Genomic DNA, 21,204 nt, shown 5'->3' with positions numbered 1-21,204 from the left:
AAGACAGGCAAACCACAAAAGAAGACAAGGGAAAAGCAGAAAACCAGCTTTTCCCACGAAGGGCAAGGGATCAGGGAAGCCCCTGCAATCGTGATGGCAGGAACTGTGTGAGCAAGCTCCTGGTCTGTCCCACTTTATAGAGTAGAAAACCAAAAACCCTTAATCCAATATAAAAATAAGGAAGTCTCTGATACAAAGTCACTTATCTGAGGCATAATTGGATTCCTCATGAGAGTGCACCACTCAGATCATACAATCAGTCAAGGGTGTGGGGAAAAGCTTAGTCTTAAAACTAAACCTTAGGCTACAAAGACCTGTCCTGCTTATAGCCTGTCCCCCACACCCAATATAAATCACAAGCGAGCAAACATATATATATTTACAAACTTATTTGACCAACATATGGTGAAGGTGAAAGCTGAGTATTAGTATGTTCTTGACCTCAAGGGCCTTTGTCTCTACTCTGTAACAGAAGGGAAGAGCCTTGATTGTCACTGTCCAGTGAGGTAGCCACTAATCACGTGCAGGTAATTTACATTCAATTTAAATGAAATAGAAGGGTGAACTCAATTTCTCTGGTGCACTAGCCAGATTTCAAGTGCTCAGCAACAGCCACACGTGGCTAGTGGCTACTGCAGATAATGTGCAACACTTGCATCATCACAGAATGCTTTGTTGCCAAAGCTGACCTAGACCTTCAGCACTGAAGGAAATGCATTCCTACTCTGACTCGGCCTACTGACACCCTCCTGCCCCCTTTCTTCACCGGACAGAGATCAGAGCACCATCAGTACCCCACTTCCGCCCCCTAGATGTTCTGCTCCACCTGCAGCAGGACCCTTTGGTTTATACCCCTAGTGCCAAGGGCAGTGCCCTGCCTCTTACAAGGGTTTGTTGAAATAAATGCTAATGGCCCAAAAGGTGAGTTAAGTGGCAGAAGTAATAGAAGACATCACTGGTTCCTGGTTTTTCTCACCTCTTTACCCCCTTCTCGGTGCCCACCGCCAACACCTCAAAGCAGCACAGTTAGAGGCGGGCCCTGGCTCTAGAATTCCTGTCCCAAAACCATATGGACTTCTCAGACATATCTGCTCCAGGTCTCAAAACGATCTAACTTGTGAGGGTATATTTGTTTACATGATAATTTTCTGTGTTCCTCCCCGTTTTGCTGCCCTGCAGCTAGTAGGTGCTCAATAAGTATTTGTTGATGATGGATGGATGGATGGATGGATGGATGGATGGATGGATGGATAGGTGGGTGGGTGGATAGATGCAGCGCGGCCCGCCAGCCCGCGGGCTGGGGGTCCAGCCGGCACAACCCTCCGCGGGTGACCTCCCAGCGGCGGCCGCAGAGGGCGGGCAGCGAGCATGGAGCGCGAGCTGGAGGCACTGGCGGCGGGGCCCGCGCGCCCGGCGGAGCCCCACTTCCGGGCGCTGGGGGAGGCGGCAGGCGGGCGAGCTGTGGGAGCGCGAGCAGAGCCGTGTGCTGCTGCGGGACTTCACGCGGGCGCTGTTCCCGCCGGAGCTGGCGGCGGGCAAGTCAGGCGCCGCGGGGGCCGAGGGCGCCGGGGTCGGCGGGGGGCTGGGGGGGGGCTATCCGCTCTCAGCTTGTCCTCGCGCTGTGCCGCGTGGAGTCGCTGGCCGTGGAGAGCCACGGCGCCGCCTGCTGGAGATGCTGCGGGACGTGCGCGACCGACGGGTGTCGGGCGCCGCGCTGGTCCGGGTGCTGGTGGCTGAAGCCGCGTCCGAGGAGGCGGTGGCCCCGGAGCTGCGGCTCCTGGAGGCGCTGCTGCGCGGTGTTCGGCCGCTAGGCAGGGGGCCCTGTGCACGCGGCCGTCTACTGCCCGGGCCACTCCGCCTCCAGCCTGGCCGCCCAGATAGCTGCCAGCAGGGCCCTGCAAGCCGCCAGGGCCGCGCGACCAGGTGAAGGGGCGCGAGGCCCGGGAGTGCAGGGGCGGGCGGCGGTGGGGGCCATTGCCACTCTTTAGGCCAGCCCCCTCTTGGTCCGCCGAGGTAAACCGAGGCCCCACGAGGGATGGTGCCGGGCTTTGAGCCTCCCAGCTGCCGCGGAGCAGACCCCGCGCCTGGGGTTGGGTCTGTCCCGGGACGATCCTGAACGCGTGGGAGACAGGGGCTCAGGAAAGCCGAGGGGACGTGCAGAAGGCAGGGAGGTCGGTGGAGGGACAGGCTTGTCCTAAGCTGGTGAAAGATCTGGAAGCTGGTGGGAGGGGGTGGGGAGCTTTAGGTTTCACAAGTTCCACAGCGGAATTAGCACCGAACCGAGGCCGGGGGGAGGGAGTTGGCTCCACAACCTGTACCCTGAAAGTCATATGGGGAATGTCCGGAGGTGGATTGTCATTCTGATTGTTGATGCCAGACTATTCACTCACTGTCCTGGCCCCATGTGAAAATATTTTCGACACCCCCCCCCCCCCTTCATGAACTAGTGTCTGGAAAACTGGGCCAGGGGTCCTCAAACTACGCCCCGTGGGTGCATGCGGCCCCCTGAGGCCATTTATCCAGCCCGCTGCACTTTTGGAAGGGGCACCTCTTTCATTGGTGGTCAGTGAGGTCAGTTCCCATTGAAATACTGGTCAGTTTTTTTATTTAAATTTACTTGTGTTTTGTTTTAAATATTGTATTTATTCCCGTTCTGTTTTTTACTTTAAAATAAGATATGAGCAGTGTGCATAGGGATTTGTTCATAGTTTTTTTTTTATAGTCCGGCCCTCCAATAGTCTGAGGGACAGTGAACTGGCCCCATGTGTAAAAAGTTTGGGGACCCCTGGTCTGTGCCCTTAGTTTCTTAGCGCTCCCCGTTCCCAGGGACTAGCTTTTAATTCCCCAGAGCCAAGCCTGCTCTGACCTCCTAAGCTTTTGTACACACACTGCAGTTGCTTGGAATGAAGTCTTTTCTCTCATTCCTCCCTTTCACCTGCCCAACCCCATATCATCATTCAGACCATGATTTACTCCTCCAGATAGCCTTCCATAACACTCCCTCCAGATGCACGCACGCGCGCGCACACACACACACACACACACACACACAGACACACATGCTCCTTTGCAAATTCAAAAGTAAAATTTCATAACTTACCTCTGCTCTCTAATCTCTTACCAGATGGTCTGTCACTTTCCCTTATGAGTTGAATCACAATCCCATTTCCCGGCACCTGCCTGGCACACAGAATCCTTGCCTCTTTGTAAACACTGAATCAATCTCTGCTACCTCAAACTCATTCCTACTTTTATAAAAACACATAAATAATATGGATGAAAGGTCACGAATGTAATTCTAACTCGTTGTCTATTCATTTCTTCTGGGATTTTGCGGTGGGCACCACCAGACGTTCCTATTACTGAGGTTTTGCTAGCAATTGTGTCCAGCTTTTTAAAGTCTCCCAATTTCCTTCCTTACTGCCTCGTAGATATTCATATACTTTTAGGTTGGCTACCTCTTGGCATGCCCCTTTACCCAGTTTATGCCCAATCCAGCTGCCTTTGTGTTAAAAAAACTAAGAATCCGGTCTTGTTAGAACTGGGAACATATTAAGAGTGCATAAGCCCCTACTAAAGAAAAATGAATGAGGATTTCCTGTGTTTTACTGCCCAGAGTCTTGAAAAAAAACCAAACAACTGCTAGAGCTACCTAATTCCGATGGCAGGGGCTCTCAGGTGATCCCCAGTGACTTCGGTGGTACTATAGTAAGGAAATGAGAATCAGCCTATGAGTGTTTTGTGCATGATTATCAGAAAAGATGAAGTCTATTCATATTAAGAAATAGTTTGGGCCCTGGCCGGTTGGTTCAGTGGTAGAGTGTCAGCCTGGCGTGCAGGAGTCCTGGGTTCGATTCCAGCCAGGGAACACAGGAGAAGCACCCATCTGCTTCTCCACCCCTCCCCCTCTCCTTCCTCTCTGTCTCTCTCTTCCCCTCCCACAGCCAAGGCTCCACTGGAGCAAGTTGGCCCAGGCGCTGAGGATGGCTCCATGACCTCTGCCTCAGGCGCTAGAATGGCTCTGGTTGCAACAGAGCAACGCCCCAGATGGGCAGAGCGTCGCCCCCTGGTGGGCATGCCAGGTGGATCCTGGTCAGGTGCATGCGGGAGTCTGACTGCCTCCCTATTTCCAACTTCAGAAAAATACAAAAAAAAAATAGTTTGAACTAAAAATCAGGGGGAATTACTACCACTTGAGTATTTTCTTTGGTGCTATGTAATTGTAATTCATGTCATGTCATTCTTTTTGGGGTTTTTTTTTTTCTGTATTTTTCAGAAGTTAGAAGTGGGGAGGCAGATAGCCTCCCTCATGTGCCTGACCAGGATCCACCTGGTATGCCCACCAGGGGGCGATGCTCTGCCTATCTGGGGCGTTGCTCTGTTGTGACCAGAGCCACTCTAGCGCCTGGGGCAGAGACCGAGGAGCCATCCCCAGCGCCCAGGCCATCTTTGCTCCAGTGGAGCCTCGGCTGCGGGAGGGGAAGAGAGAGACAGAGAGGAAGGAGGGGGAGGAGTGGAGAAGCAGATGGGCACTTCTGTGTGCCCTGGCCAGGAATCAAACCTGGGACTTCCACACGCCAGGCCGATGTTCTACCACTGAACCAACCAGCCAGGGCTTCATGTCATTCTTGTCACTGTCATTTCCCCAGCATGGCCTGGGAGCCACGTCTAGGGTAGAATCATGAAGCCGCTAAATGGAGGCGAGGGAGAAGGGATTGGGAAAAATCTACACCCTATGGTTTTTGTGAGGATGAAATGAAGCAATTCTGTTTTTGTTTTTTTTTTAGTACAAAAACTTTACCCCATTTTGCAAATCAGAATCTTTGTTTTTAATCAGACAGTTGAAACTAGAACAGTTGACAGTTGAAGTGGATCTAGGGCAGTTGACAGTTGAAGCTCTTGGTTTGCTGAACAGAACGTCTGTGCCATGTCAAGCACCCTTGACCTGCTGTCTCTGGGACTTTGTGTTCCTTCTAGCGGAAGGAGTCTGGGAGAGACCCAGCCTCCCGGCCTTGTTGATGTGCTTCTCCTGGGGTCCTTGGAGCCGGGGAAAGGACCCGTATGCCACCTACCCCAGTCGCCCAGCTCACGGTGAGTGTGTCACCTTCCTGACCTCCTGGAATCTGAGGGCCGGGTTCTTGGGATTATAGGAGTGGTCACATGCACATAGGGACATTAGGGAGAGAGAGGACTGACATCCGTGGAGCACAAGCCATGGGTACAGGGTAAGAATGAGCAGTATGAGGTGCCCCCGCCACCAAGAAGCCAGCACACAGGCTCAACCAACAGAGCTCTCGCCCCAGGAGTCCCGCCTAGTGAGGGCAGTGTGGGCAGAGCTGCTCTGCAGGTGTGGGCCAGGTGCGTGGTCTCACGGAGCAAATGACATTTGAGTGAAGGTAGGGGGGCATTTCTTAGAAATGGGAATATTTAAAGAGGGGGCATCATGAACAAAGGCTTCACAGCATGATGTCATGCTCAGAAAAGGGACCCCTGTGAAGAGCGCCAGGGGTGAGGTGCAGAAGGAGACAGGTGAGGGCTGGGGCTGAAGCAGAGAGCTGGGACCAAACGGGGATCCCGGACCCGAGTCTCAGAGACAGTGAGCCACTGGCGATTTCTGAGCAAGGGTGTGGGGACGGACCAGGGGTGTGTTCAGAGATGTGGCGGGACCGTAGGAGCAGGGAGCCGCCAGAGGCAGGGTCCAGCTAGGAGGGGGCTAAGTAGTCCCAGGAGGGACAAGGAGCATCCTGGACCCAAGGGGGATATGTTGGAATGGAGAGGAAGGAGCTCGCCAGCCCAGGAGCCATTTCTAAGGCAAGGGAGAAGGAAAACGGAGAGACAGTGAGGTGCATGAGGCACTCAGTAGGCTGAGTGTGCTGTGATCCAGACGGGACTTACCATCATCTGCTGCTTAACCAGGAGGACACGTTCTGAGAAATGCATCTTAGGTGATTCTGTCGCTGTGCGAGCATCACGTTGTGCACTCACGCACACCTGGATGGCCTAGCCCGCTGCACGCCCAGGCTGTTGGGAGAGCCTGTTGCTCCTGTGCTCCGAGCCTGTGTAGCACATTGCTGTAAAAACGACACAGGATCAAATCAAGAGCAACGGTACAGGTAGAAAGCGTACACTCTAAAATCACGATAAGCAGTATAGAAAACACATAAACCAGTAGCAGAGTCGTCTGTTAACATTATTGAGTCTTAGGCACTGTTCATACTTTTATGCGCCACACCTTGATATGACTGGCAGCCGGTGGGTTTGTTCACAACAGCATTGCCACCAGGCCATGGGAGTTCTTAGCTCCATTATTATCTCATGGGACCACTGTTGTATATGCAGCCTGTCATTGACCGAAACGTTGTTATGGGACACGTGACTGTCAGGGGAGCAGATTGTAACTTGTTGAATATGCATGATCCCCCAAAGTGTTCTGAACAGTACAGCTTTGTTACAGAAACAGTGAGCAGTGCTGTAAAATGAACTTTTATTGTGTCCCTTTCTAAAAGAAATCATTATTTGATGTTATCAGTCTTCTATTGCCGAATAACAACTTACTGCAAACTTATTTACAGCTTACAACACCTGTTTATTCCCTCACACTTTCCGAGGGTCTGGAGTCTGAGCACAGCTTGGCTGGGCCGTCTCTTCAGTGCTTCGGAAAGCTGCCGCAAGGTCGGCTGGCTGCGTTCCCTGTTGGAGCCCGGGTCCTCCTTCCAGCTCACGTGGTTGTCGGCAGAGTGCATTTGCTTGCCACTGTAGGGCTGAGGTCCCTGCCTTCTGGTTGGCTGTCAGCTCCCAGGGGCCCCCCAGTTCCCTCCTCTCACAGGTTGGGGACTCTCTAGGCTTCTACAACGAAACCAAATTGCAGGAGTGATGCTTTGTCACCTTTGTCATAGAAAGTGCCACATCAAGGGGGTGACTAGCCTATCATGCCCACAGATCTCACCCACACTCGGGAGAGGGCTGTGCAGGGTGAGCACACCGCGGGTGGGGGTTTTTGAGGCCATTTTAGAATTCTACCTGTCACAGTTGAAAGCTCAACAAATGTAAAGGAAAGGACACAGATATTTAAGTCATTCAATTCTATCCACCACTCAAAGGTAAATACACATCCATATTCAGGGTGGACCAGTCTGTCCATCTATCTATATCTTCTTATGCTATTTAAATTTTAATAAATTTACTCAATATAGTATATAAATCACCTGTGTCAGATATTTAAAATATTTAATTGGGAAAATGTTAACTTTGACCTCTCCATTATAATTTTGGTTGTATCTGGTAACTAAAGGAAAAAAAATTGAAGGAACCAAATTGTATTATGTAAATCTTTGATAACTTTCCTCTGTAGCATATTACAAATTGCTTCACCTCCTATAGATGGTGAATATATGAGAAACAAATTGCATTAATAGACTATACATATGCACTTATAATATCTATAATAATATGGGAGTATATGTACATACATATAAACATTTATACATGCATTTTTGGAGTCTGCTTTCTTCATCAACGATATACTATAATGGTGCAGTATTCCACGGCAAAAACTATATCAGCAACATCTTTTATCTTTTTTTTTTTTTTTTTGAGATAATTGTGGATTCACATGCACTTGTAAGAAACCATACAGAGAGATCCTGTACATACTTCTCCCAGTTTCCCCCAGTGGTAACATCTTGCAAAGCTATGGGGTGATATCTCAAGTGGGAGATCAACATTGATAAGCCAAAATCAGGCATGTTCAGGGTGGTATGGCCATAGATGAGATCGACATTGAAACAATACACGGATTTTCTTCAGAGTTCCCCAGTATTGCTTGTCTTTTTTTTTTTTTTTTTTTTACAGAGACAGAGTGAGAGTCAGAGAGAGGAGAGAGGGATAGATAGGGACAGACAGGAACAGAGAGGTGAGAAGCATCAATCATCAGTTTTTTGTTGTGACACCTTAGTTCATTGATTGCTTTCTCATATGTGCCTTGACCGTGGGGCTACAGCAGACCGAGTAACCCCTTGTTCAAGCCAGCGATTTTGGGTGCAAGCTGGTGAGCTTTTTTTTGCCTTTTTTTTTTTCCCCACAGAGACAGAGAGAGAGTCAGAGAGGGGGATATACAGGGACAGACAGACAGGAACGGAGAGAAGTATCAATCATTAGTTTTTCATTGCAACACCTTAGTTGTTCATTGATGGCTTTCTTTTTTTTTTTTTTTCTTTTTGTATTTTTCCGAAGTTGGAAACGGGGAGGCAGTCAGACAGACTCCCGCATGCGCTCGACCAGGACCCACCTGGCATGCCCACCAAGGGGCAATGCTCTGCCCATCTGGGGCATTGCTCTGTTGCAACCAGAGCCATTCTAGCACCTGAGGCAGAAGCCATGGAGCCATCCTCAGCGCCCGGGCCAACTTTGCTCCAATGGCACCTCAGCTGCGGGAGGGGAAGAGAGAGACAGAGAGGAAGGAGAGGAGGAGGGGTGGAGAAGCAGATGGGTGCTTCTCCCGTGTGCCCTGGCCGGGAATCGAACCCGGGACTCCTGCACGCCAGGCCGACACTTTACCACTGAGCCAACCGGCCAGGGCCGATTGCTTTTTCATATGTGCCTTGACTGTGGGCCTTCAGCAGACCGAGTAACCCCTTGCTCGAGCCAGCGACCTTGGGTCCAAGCTGATGAGCTTTTGCTCAAACCAGATGGGCCCACGCTCAAGCTGGTGACCTCGGGGTCTCGAACCTGGTTCCTTCCGCATCCCAGTCCAACGCTCTATCTGTTGGAATCCATGGGAGTCAAAGACCAGAGTAACAGGGTTTATTGAAAGGAACCCTGCCGGGCACTTCTCTGGGGGAGAAGAGCACCAGTACAAGCTAGGGGGACAAATTATATGGGGTCAAGAAGAATTTTGAGCATGTGGGTGTTGAATCAAAAGTCCTGGTATGTCCCGAGCCCCTCCTTGGGGCAGCTTGTCAGCTTTTTGGAATTCCTGTCTCAGGGGCGATAGTCCAGTAAGGGTAAGGTCTGACAGATAAGTGGAACATCAAGAGGGCAATTTGTGTAAGGTATTTTTCCCTGCCGAGAAGGAAGGAACGGGACTCAGAGCCACAAAGTGTGGAAAAATAAAAGCTTTATTAAGTATAGTGCATCCCGCCTGGCAAGGTTCCCTGGCCCCAAGGTAAGATGGAGGCCAGGGAAGTTGCAAGGATTAAACTGCCTGGGAGATATTTAAAGGGCTCCCTCTAGGGAAGTCGAGGTAACATGATGTGGTGAAATCTCACTGACTGGCAGACGGTCGCTTTTTTTCCAAAGGGTTCCTGCAAAGCTTCTTTTGACGCATTTGGTTGTGGGCGATCCTAGCCAAAGTTCGCGGGGCTGAGTTCCCCACATGATCATCTCCCATTATCCACTGACCTTACATTCTGACCTTTTGTGTTAAATAGAAAAGGGGTGCTGTTTATTTGTCTGGCTACTTCTTGCTGAATAGGGGCATCGTGGGGAGGGGGAGATCAGAAACTGGTGGCTTTGAGGGGTGTCAGGAGGAACATCTGTGTGGCCGTGATTGGAGAGACTTCACGGATGTGGTCCCACTTGTTGCAGCATACCCTGGGTTCTCCGAGTCCAGGCTGTGTTCTAGGAGTTCGAGCGATGCACCCACCTGGCTGGATTGGCCTTGCCATCCAGGCGGCTTGTCCTCCACGTAGAAGTGCTGAGGAAAAACCTGTTGCCCAAAAGGCAATCACTCCGCCAGTGACTGGGCTGTTTGCAGTCAGGGCAGGGGCCCTGCCAGGACCAATGATCCTACTTGCCACACTTAAAGCAAGCTGCTGGTGGCTCTGCTGGTCTCAGGGTTGCCACAAGAGTTGGGGTTTAGAGCGTTACCTTCTGCTGCATGTGGGCCTGACGGAACAGCCTTGGCCTGTTTCTACTAGTTGGGACTGTTAAAAAGCTTAAAATGCCATGTTCACAGGTTCCGGATAGGAGCTTGGGGGTTGAGAATAAAAGGAGGGGGGCTCATGTGGAGCACAGCACCCAGATCCTTCAGGAAACGCTGGAGCCAAAGGCAGGACAGGGCAGGAACTTCCTGCAAGAAAATTGGGGTTGGACATCCTGAAAACCGGTGTAAGAGCCAATGCCAGGCTGAGAAAGGCCTGACGGAGGAGGGAATTAGGAACACAGTGAAGGGAGGGGCCCCTGGCCAGCAGGGGAGGAGAAAGAGATGGTAGTGGTGAATAAGAAACAGGTTTTTGCAAAGGGAGGGGAGGGGGCTCTCAGAGGGAAGAGACCCGAGCACAAAAGAGGTCCGCAGAGGGACCAGAGAAGTCCCAAGAGAGGGGTGCCCCCGGCGGTCAGACAGGAGGGAGAGAAGGCTGGGAGTCTGTGGAGAAGGAAAGATTAGGAGTAGAGGTTTTAGGGGAGGTTTCTCTGGCCATAAAAAGGCCTGCGTGGTGGAACAGGCAGCACAGAGATTAAGGACGGGTGCGTGACTAATTAGAAGCCATGTATGTAAGAGATCTCCAATCAGTCCCAGTTTTTTTGGCGATAAATTGGTGAGGGTGTTAACACCGAAAGTCCCTTCAAGAGGCTAATTCAGTGGGTTCTGTGGCCTGGCCACAGCAGAGAAGAACAGTTTCTTCTTTAAGGAGGGAGATTCCTGTGCCTCCACGGCTGCCCTCAGTCCTCGGAGTGGTCAGATTTGAGTATTAGCGTCCTAAAACTCAAGGTCTGGCCACAGATGGAAAAGGTAAAGTGGATGTGCTTGGGGATGTCTCCACAAGCACATGCACTCGGATGGATGGAAAAGGCTTCCCTGACGTAGCTACAGTGTCGGACAGGGAGTCTCGGAGGAAAGAACTCAAGGGTGGCTGGAGGCAGGGGACTTACCGCACCGTGTGCCAAAGTGGGTGGAAGGTCGGAGATCTGGTTCTTTCTCAAAGGGGATGAGGAAGAGGAGCAGCCCTTGCGGACCTCAACTCCTCCCAGGTTTTGGCACCAAAATGTAAGGTATTTTTCCCCCGCCAAGAAGGAAGGAACAGGACTCGGAGCCACAAACTGTGGAAAAATAAAAGGCTTTATTAAGTACAGCGCATCCCGCCTGGCAAGGTTCCCTGGCCCCAAAGAAAGATGGAGGCCAGATGGAAGCCAAGGAAGTTGCAAGGATTAAACTGCATGGGAGATATTTAAAGGGGTTCCTCTAGGGAAGTCGGGCTGATATGACGTGGTGAAATCTCACTGGCTGGCAGACGGTCGCTTTTTTTCCAAAGGGTTCCTGCAAAGCTTCTTTTGGCGCGCTTGGTTGTGGGTGGTCCTAGCCAAAGTTTGTGGGTCCACCTGGTCAGGCTGAGCCAGTTCATTTATCCAATGTCTTTGTTGGACTTCAACTCAGTTATGATGTAACTGATTTCAGTTCCAGGTAAAGAAACTGACTCAAACTAGAGGAAGCAGCACGGGCGTTCATTATCTCACCTGAGAGAACGTCTGGGTGGGTTCTGCGCTAGGCCTGGTTGGTTCAGGGGCCCCGCGACCCCTTCAGGGACTCCAGCTCTTTCCTTCTCTCTGCGGGGTCGTCCTTGCGTCATTCCATCCTTTGTCTGGTAGCAAGATGGCTGCAGCACTTCTGCTAATTATTCCTAATTACTTCCTTAGGATAAAATACTAGAAGTGGAATTGCTGGGTCAAAGGGTACGTATTTTTAAGGTTTTGATGTGTATTTTGTTGTGTGTGTGGTTTTTTTTAAACAGATAACCACAGGGCCAGTTTCCTCTGTTGTTGCTAGTGCTCTCACGCACAGACTGTATCTCCTGATGATGGGCTGATTCCCTCTTGTGTTCCAGGTAACTCGCAGGAACCCGAGGATAGGCTGGTGCTGACGGCCATACTTCCCATACTTCCCAACGGAGACTGTGAGGATCCAGGAAAGGGGTTGGGAGGCTGCGATGGGGCTGTCCACACACCTGCTGAGCCCCCCCCCCCAAGACTCCGGATGAGGTTGGGCCCCCAGCTGCTCCAGCTCCGACCTGTAGGCTGGGGGCTGGCTTTTTCTGCATGCTGACTCAGGCCTCCATTGTAGTAAGGTACTGAAGAATTGCAAAAATTAATATTAATTTTTTAAAAAAGGAAGAGTTAGGTTTCTTATCCCCTCCTTTCTTTGAAGAGTGATGTGGGAGTTTCCTGGACATACTATGTACTGAGATAAGAAACCTCTTTTACTAAGAGGCTTAAAGGGCATTTTATAATTTAGGCCAGGCATACAGAGAGATTTTGTAAATATGATTGTTATACTTGTGTGTGATTGCATTCCTGCTTAGGAAGGGCTATTGTGTTTAAATAGAGAGGTTTTTGTACTAGGTTTTGAATGAAAGGAGGAAGGAGACTTGGACCCCTCCTTCTCTTCTCCACACCTGTGAGGAAGAAGGTAAACAGCCAGCCAGGTTGGGGGGAGGGAGGAAAGAGTTGAGTGGCCTTTTCCTCTCCCCTATCTTTCTCCTTAATGGGAGATTTACAAATGCTTATCCTATGACATCTTGTAAGCCCCTCCCATCCTGAAGTCCTGTGATTGATGTATGTGTCTCTAGACCAGGGGTCCCCAAACTTTTTACACAGGGGGCCAGTTCACTGTCCTTCAGACCGTTGGAGGGCCGGACTATAAAAAAACTATGAACAAATCCCTAAGCACACTGCACATATCTTATTTTAAAGTAAAAAAAACAAAACAGGAACAAATACAATATTTAAAATAAAGAACAGGTAAATTTAAATCAACAAACTGACCAGTATTTCAATGGGAACTATGGGCCTGCTTTTGGCTAATGAGATGGTCAGTGTCTGGTTCCATATTTGTCAATGCTAGCTGTAACAAGTGATATGACGCGCTTCCGGAGCCCTGACGCTTGTGACCCGCATCGCTGCGCTTTGTGGCGCCACCACATACAGCACACAGGATGCATCCTGTGCTCTCTCACTGACCACCAATGAAAGAGGTGCCCCTTCCGGAAGTGCGGCGGGGGCGGATAAATGGCCTCAGGGGGCCGCATGTGGCCCGCGGGCCGTAGTTTGGGGACCCCTGCTCTAGATAAAGGGATGGCAGATGGACACTAAAAGATTTGGGGATGTCTTTTAATATGTAAAACAACATTTTTCATTATTGTGTTACCTTATAAGTTTTAATATGTAGGAATGTTTTTTATAAATCCTATAGACAAATGTTATAAGCTTGTTAATAATTATGTCATGCCTCCCCTTTTCCCGCCAACCTGTATGTCAGGGGTCCCCAAACTACGGCCTGCGGGCCACATGCGGCCCCCTGAGGCCATTTATCCGGCCCTCGCAGCACTTCCGGAAGGGGCACCTCTTTCATTGGTGGTCAGTGAGAGGAGCATAGTTCCCATTGAAATACTGGTCAGTTTGTTGATTTAAATTTACTTGTTCTTTATTTTAAATATTGTATTTGTTCCCATTTTGTTTTTTACTTTAAAATAAGATATGTGCAGTGTGCATAGGGATTTGTTCATAGTTTTTTGGTTTTTTTTATAGTCCGGCCCTCCAACGGTCTGAGGGACAGTGAACTGGCCCCCTGTGTAAAAAGTTTGGGGACCCCTGCTGTATGTGATCAAGTGTATATAACCAGCCTCAGTGTGAGATCTGTTGGCAATGGGGGAAGGTCACAGGAGGAACCAGGTCTGGGGACTTTGGCCAAAACCACCCACACCCATGACCACCAAAAGAAACGGCCCAGGAGCATTTTGAAAAAATCTGTCAGTCAATGAAATTTTGCCATGACTACTACCGTACCGACGCTATAAATTACCCCGGGCGAGGGAAGCTGTGTGACTGCCCTGGCCCCTGTCTTGCGGACCAGTGAACCTCGCCCAGGATGTGCTCTAAATAAAACATTTTGCTTGTCCACACTTGGCTACATCCTTCTTTCTTCCTCGGCGGAAAATACCTTACATTTGGTGCCGAAACCCAGGAGGAGCTTGAGTCCGCAAGGGCTGCTCCTCTCCCCTTCCCGTCAGAGGAAGACCAGGACCTCTGACCTCCCACCCACTTCAGCACATGGTGTGGTAAGTCCCCTGCCTCCGGCCTCCCTTCAGTTCTTTCCAACTCCAAGACTCCCTGTCCGTAATAGCAGCTGCATCAGGGCCCTCCTATCTGTTCCAAGTGCGTGTGTGCCCATGGAGATGTCCCGGACACTCCCAGTCTACCTGTCGGTGGCCAGAGATTGAGTTGCAGGATGCCAATTCTCATCTCTGATCACTCTGAGGCTGAGGGCAGCCATGGGGGCACAGGAATCTAAACCTGACTCAAAAACACTCCTGGAGTGCCTTATTCAGAATCTCTCCCTCCCTAAAGAAGAAGAAACTGATCTTCTTCTCCACTGTGGCCAGGCCACAGTACCCACTGGATAATTGAACCAGGTGGCCTCCTGAAGGGACTTTCGATTTTAACACCCTCACCAATTTATGGAACTATTGTTAGAGAACTGGGAAATGGTCGGAGATCCCTTACCTTCAGGGCTTCTGGTATTTGCGCTCCCATCCTAATCTCTGTGTTGCCTGCTCTACAGCACAGGTCCTTTTAGCCAGAGAAACCGCAGCTAAACCCTCTACTTCTGATCTTTCCTCCTTTGCCGACCCCCAGCTCTCTCCCCCTCCTGCCTGAACCCAGGGGGCGCCCCTCTCTTGGGACGCCTCTCTGGTCCCTCTGTGGATCTCTTCTGCTCAGGTCTCTTCCCTCCAGGAAGCCCCCTCCCCTGCCAGCCAGAAACTCTTCCCTTCTCCGCTGTGTTCTTAAGCCCCTCCCCCGTCAGGCCCTCCTCCGCTGGCCACTGGCCTTCATGCAGGTTTGCAGGGCTTCTGACCCCACGGCCCAGCCCCAGTCTTCTTGCAGGAAGGCCTGGCCCTGTCCTGCCTCTGGCTCCAGTGTTTCCGGCCAGGTCTGGGTGCCGGGTTCCCCAGGAGCCCCCTCCTCTTATTCTCAGCCCCAAACCCCTATCCGAGACCTGTGAACATGGCATTTAAAGTTTTTAATGGGAGGAAAAGGCTGAGGCTGCTTGCCAGACCCGCATGCAGCAAAAGGTAACGCTCCAAACCCAGGCTCTTGTGGCAGCCCTGAGGCTGGCAGAGCAATGGGGCAAGGCATAGGAGGTGCACGACCCAAGTCCGGGCTGCAAAGAGGAATCCCACCAGAAGCTTGCTTTAAATGTGGCAAAGAGGGTCACTGGGCCCAGCAGTGCCCCTGCCCAAGGACACCCACTAAGCCCTGCCCTGACTGAAGCAGCCTGGCCACTGGCGAAGCAATTGCCCCCTGTGGGTAACAGGCTCTTCCTTGGCGCCTCTACGTGGAGGACAAGCCACCCAAATGGGAGGCCAAGCCAGCCAGGGAGGGCCCATCGTTCGAACTTCTCGACCTCGTGGACGACTGACACGGCCCGGGCTCAAAGACCCCCATCACCCTTACCAAGCCCAGGGTAATGCTACAGGTAGCAGGTAAGTCCATCTCATTTCTTGTGGACACGAGGGCTACCTTCTCTGTTTTGCCCTCACACTCTGTTCCCTCACAGGTCTCGGTTATGAGAATGGATGAGACCCCTTCTTTTCCTCTTCGCACGCCACCCCTGACATGCAGTTTGGACAGAATCCCCTTTTCTCACTCCTTCTTAGTTATGCCCTCGTGCCCTGTACCCCTTCTGGGTCAGGACATTCTACAAAGTCTCAGAGCCACTATCCAGCTGACAGCATCATCCCACTTACTTCTACCACTCCTGGCTGAAGGCTCTCCCACTACCACAGATCACCCTAACCCGATCACACCTCCTATTCCACCAGCTGTTGTCAACCCTCAGGTCTGGGACACTTCTACCCCTGTGGTAGCAACCCACCACCCACTTGTTCACCCAATTCCCTATTTCAGTAAGTCACAGCCAGGGCCTTAAACCAATAATTACCCGCCTCTTGAACCAAGGTTTACTCATCCCCACTGATTCTCCCTGCAATACCCCATCCTTCCTGTTCGAAAACCTTCAGGGGCTTATCACCTTGTACGAGACTTACACCTAATCAATGAGGCACTAGTTCCCCTCCACCCAGTAGCCCTAATCTCTACAAGTTACTGTCACACATTCCCTCAGATTCCACTCACTTCACCGTCTTAGACCTCAAGAATGCCTTCTGTACTATTCATCCACACCCTGACTCTTACTTTCTGTTTGCCTTTACTTGGACTGACCCGGACACTAACGCAGCCCAACAACTTACGTGGACTGTCTTACCCCAGGGGTTCAGGGACAGCCCACACCTGTTTGGGCAGGTGCTAGCTCTGGATTTAGCAGCATGTAATTTCAAAACTAATACTCTCTTATAATATGTAAATGACCTACTCCTCTGCAGCCCCTCCCTGTCCACCTCAAGGAGACACACTGCCACCCTTCTTAGCTACCTCGCTGTGAAGGGATATCGTGTCTCCTCTGCTAAGGCTCAACTTCACTCTCAGTCCGTAATCTATCTGGGCATCGCCTTAACCCCCACCACCCGAGGTCTCACTCTAGATGGAACTCAGACCCTCTGCAGTCTCCAGCCACCTACCACCATGGATCAGATTCTTTCTTTCCTTGGTCTAATAGGCTTCTTTCAACACTGGACTCCCAATTTTGCTCTCTTAGCCAAACCCCTTTACGAGGCTACAAAAGAGACTCCCACAGAACCCCTCACATCCCCCAACACTATTAAAAGAGCTTTCTCTACCCTTCGAGATGCCCTCATCTCCTCTCTCCCTCTCACTTTACCTGACCACAGACGCCCCTTCCACCTTTTCATGGATGAAAAGCACAGTAATTCAATCGGAGTACTGACTCAACCTGTGGGGCCCACATACCGCCCGGTGGCATATCTCTCTAAACAATTAGACACCACCATCAAAGTTGGCAGCCCTGCCTCCAGGCACTGGGCGCAGCAGCTGAACTCACCAAGGAGGCTACTAAACTCACCCTTTCCTAACCCATCACTGTCTTCTCCTCCCACAGGCTCACCAACCTCCTTTCACACAAATCTCTTTCTCTGTTGGGTCCTTCCCGCCTACAAGACTTTCACCTCCTATTCACCGAACACCCTTCAGTCACTCTTTTGCCCTCTCCCCGACTCAACCCAGCCACTCTACTGCCAGCTCCAACGACACTTCCGGAACCCACCCACTCTTGTACGGAACTAATAGATTTCCTCAACAGACCCCGACATAGATTATCAGATTCTCCTTTAAAAGATCCAGATCAAATACTCTTTGTAGATGGGAGCTCTGTACAAGGACCCGACGGATGATGACGGGCGGCCTACATGGTGGTCACCACCTCCTCCACCCTAGAAGCTCAACAGCTGCCAGAGGGCAACACCTCCCAGAAAGCAGAGCTGATTGCCCTCTCGCGGGCTCTCACTCTGGCCCAGGGAAAATGCGTAACTATACATATATACTGACTCTAAACATGCTTTTCTTATCACCCACAGCCACTCTGTCCTCTGGAAGGAAAGGGGCTTCCTCACTACCAGGGGCTCCCCCATAATCAATGCTACCCTCATTTCTAAACTTTTGCAGGCATTACAGCTTCCCGCTGAGGTGGCTGTGGTACATTGTAGGGGCCATCAAACCTCTCAGGACCCGGTGGCCTTGGGAAATGCTCGGGCCGATGCGAAGGCTCGAAACCTCACCCTGGGAGCCTCCCCCTCTCCTCTCATGTTTCTCTCCACCTCCTTGAAACCTTCCTACACTCCTGAGGAAGAACAGACCCTCCTCAGAAAAGGTGGGAACATGTGCAACCAGGGATGGATACTTTTCAGAGATAGAATTGCCTTACCAAAAGGACAGGCTGAAACTCTCCTTTCTGATATCCACTGTTCCTTACATACAGGGCCAAAAGCTCTCTATTGGTTCTTGCAACCACTCTTTTTCCTCCCAGGCCTCCAGCAGACTATCGAAAAGGTGCATGCAGCATGTACTGTCTGTTCCAAAGCCTCTACACAAGGACGACTCCACCCTACTTCCCCACTCATTAGCTGAGGGGGCACGTGCCAGGCCAGGATTGGCAAACTGACTTCACTCACATGCCCCCTCACAAAAAACTCCGTTATCTCCTAACTTTTGTTGATACCTCTCAGGGTGGATAGAAGCCTTTCCCACCTCTCAAGAGACGGCAAACACCGTTGCCTCCGTTCTCATCGAAAACATCATCCCGCAGTTTGGACTGCTAACTACCATCCAGTCAGACAACGGCCCGGCCTTCACTGCCCAAATAGTCCAGCAGGTCGCCACCTCTCTCAGCATTACCTGGAAACTCCACATACCCTATCACCCTCAGTCGTCGGGTAAGGTGGAGAGGGCTAATGGCATCCTGAAGGGCCAGCTAACCAAACTCTCCATCGAGACCAGGATCTCCTGGCCAAACCTCCCCGCCCCGCGCACTCACAGAATCAGAGCAACCCTGCGAAACCCCACTGGACTCAGCCCTTTTGAGCTGGTTTACGGTAGACTATTCCTAATCAACTTACCTGTCAACCCCCCTCCTCTTGCCACATACCTCCCCTTTCTATCCTTACTCCGCCATCTTCTCAGGGAACATGCAGACTGGACCCTTCCTCCCATAGGGGGTCCAGATGAAGCTCATCCAGCAGTCCCCCTCCTACCAGGGGACAAAGTTCTTCTAAGGGAACTCCAACCTGGCTCCCTACAGCCCAGGTGGATGGGACCCCATATGGTAATATTGACTACTCCTACTGCAGCCAAGCTCCTGGGCAAACACCTTGGTACCATGTCTCTCGCTCAAGCTTGCCCCCATGCAGGACTGCTGGCAGTCGGAACCAGTGGACCCCGCCCGTCTTTGGCTCACCAAAAGGTTGGGCCCTGCAGATCCTCCTGTTACTCCTGTCCCTCCCACTGGGAACCTGCCACCAGAGTGGCAGAGTGAATTAAAGCAGGGAGCAAAGCTGTTACTATATCAATGAGACTGGCCTGGTGGAAGAAAACATCAATGTCCTCAACCGTCTGCAAGAGAAACTGCACAAGCACCTCTCTTCCTACAACCCGCTTAACTCCTGGTGGCAGCCACCCATCCTCACCTGGGCTGCCCCTGTCCTAGGTTCTTGTAAAGCCAGTATCCATGGCCACTATCACAGCCGCCTGGCCCATGCAGGTTCGCATTGGATTTGGACAGTCAGTAAAGACACAACGGAGCCAAAAGCTGATGGGCCATCATCTTTAATCCTAGCTTGCACCTGGCGGGCAAGTAAAAACACACACTGGGCTCCAAAACCCACTCATTCAGTGCTCACAAAGCTACTGACTTATCCGAGTTTTCCTAGAATCAAAGGTTTCTAGCTCACCAGCCTTATTCACCTCTGTTCCCCATCTCCTTCTCTCTGCACAAACTGCACAAACTGCCTTCTCCCTCAGCACTCCGCCATCTTAGCTGCTTCTCCTGGCCTCTTCCACGTGGCCTCTCTCTGCTCTCCTCTAATGCTAATCTCAGGAACCAAGAGAGCAAGCTCCCAGTCTGCCCCACTTTATAATGCAGAAATCAAAACAAAATCCAATATACAAAATAGGGAAGTCTCTGATACAAAGTCCACCCCACATCAAAAAGGGCGGGAAAGGCCTGACCAAGCGGTGACGCAGTGGATAGAGCATCAGACTGGGATGCAGAGGACCAAGGTTCGAGACCCCGAGGTCGCCAGCTTGAGCGCGGGCTCATCTGGTTTGAGCAAAAAGCTCACCAGCTTGGACCCAAGGTCGCTGGCTCCAGCAAGGGGTTACTCAGTCTGCTGAAGGCCTGAGGACACTGTGCAATGAAAAACTAATGATTGATGCTTCTCATCTCTCTCTGTTCCTGTCTGTCTGTCCCTGTCTATCCCTCTCTCTGACTCACTGTCTCTGTTAAAAAAAAAAAGGGGGGGGGTGGGAAAGGCTTAGTCCTAAAACCAAGCCCCAGGCTACAAGGATCCTGCCTGCCCACAGTCTGCCCCCAACACACATTAATACAATCACACTCATCCCAAGCAGTCACCTGGGTGATGGGCTTCCATGTGGGCACCGCCATCTTTAACAAAGTGAGCATAATATATTTTATCTGCCCAACAGTCCTCTTCTAATTATCAGCATATTACTCATGTTGGCTCCTCTTTTTCTTAGATTCTTACAGGGCCGCATCTGCAAGGTTTCTCGAGTCATGGTCAACCAGATGCTCCTACACCCACATACGCAACTCCCCTCAAAGCCATCACCCTCTGACCTCCCCTCCCCATGACGCCCCTAACCAGAATAGCAGTGCCCCTATCTAACATAAAAGATCGGGATGTGAGGTCAGCTGGCAATGGGGGACAGTCACAGGAAAAGCCAGGTCCAGGGACTTTGGTGGAACCCACCCACACCCATGACTGCCAAAAGAAAGGCCCAGGAGCATTTTGAAAAATCTGTCAACCAATGAAATGTCGCCAGGACATATCAACCCTACTGATGCTATAAATTACCCCCCCACACACACACACACACCCCGCCCCTGCGAGGGAAGCTGGGCAAGTTAACTTCCCTGGCCTCTGTTTTGCGGACCAGTGAACCTTAACCGGGATGCGCTCTAAATAAAGCTTTTACTTGTCCACACTTGGTGGCTACGGCCCTCTTTCTTCCTCAGCGGAAAATAACCTTACAAGAACACCACCAGAGGTTAGGCTAGCAAACCGCTCTCTCCACCTGTCCAAGGCCAAGGAAGCTGCTTCAAGTGAAAGGAATTATTTTTTACGCGTATTTGCAAACATTCATCCAAAGCCTTAACGTCCTCACGGATGACGCTTCTGGACAGAGGAGGGTCAAGGAATTGCATATACCTCCAATGCCCTTGCCTTGCCAGGGCCAGCTGTCTCGATAGCGCCGGCCTGGGTCTTGGTCACTAAAGGACCTAGAAGGTGAGCCCCAGCCCTAAATGGTAAGGTCTAGCCCACCCCAACACTGCCCGATTGCAGGTGCGAATGAGGCGCGGCTGACACACGACCTCAGGTGTACTCCCGACCCGGAAGTCGGCGCCGCCTCACGTGCTCTACGGGAACTCGCCGAGCGCCCGCCAAGGGGGCGGGGCGCCTCTTCTGCGTGCTTGCGCCATTGCGTAGCTGGCGGGGACGCGGGCTGGGAAGGTGACGTTTCTGGGGCGTACAGTGACTGTAGGAGGGCGCAGGGAATGCGGCCCAA

At 51.3% G+C, this 21,204-nt stretch overlaps 1 long non-coding RNA gene and 1 pseudogene across 1 annotated transcript; both read left to right on the top strand.

Annotated features, from left to right (window-relative positions):
• The first annotated feature begins 1,368 nt into the window (after positions 1-1,368).
• On the top strand, positions 1,369-12,685 carry LOC136403082 (uncharacterized protein C2orf72-like; annotated as a pseudogene).
• Positions 12,686-13,551: 866 nt separating this feature from the next.
• Positions 13,552-15,695, top strand: LOC136403076 (uncharacterized). Its single transcript, XR_010751093.1, has 2 exons — positions 13,552-14,048; positions 15,305-15,695. It is a non-coding gene; the product is annotated as an uncharacterized lncRNA (long non-coding RNA).
• The last annotated feature ends 5,509 nt before the right edge of the window (positions 15,696-21,204 follow it).

This window comes from Saccopteryx leptura, chromosome 4 (genome assembly GCF_036850995.1).
Source record: "Saccopteryx leptura isolate mSacLep1 chromosome 4, mSacLep1_pri_phased_curated, whole genome shotgun sequence".
NCBI lineage: Eukaryota > Metazoa > Chordata > Mammalia > Chiroptera > Emballonuridae > Saccopteryx > Saccopteryx leptura.
The sequence above is the reverse complement of the archived record's forward strand: the minus strand, read 5'-3'. Positions and strand labels throughout refer to the sequence as shown.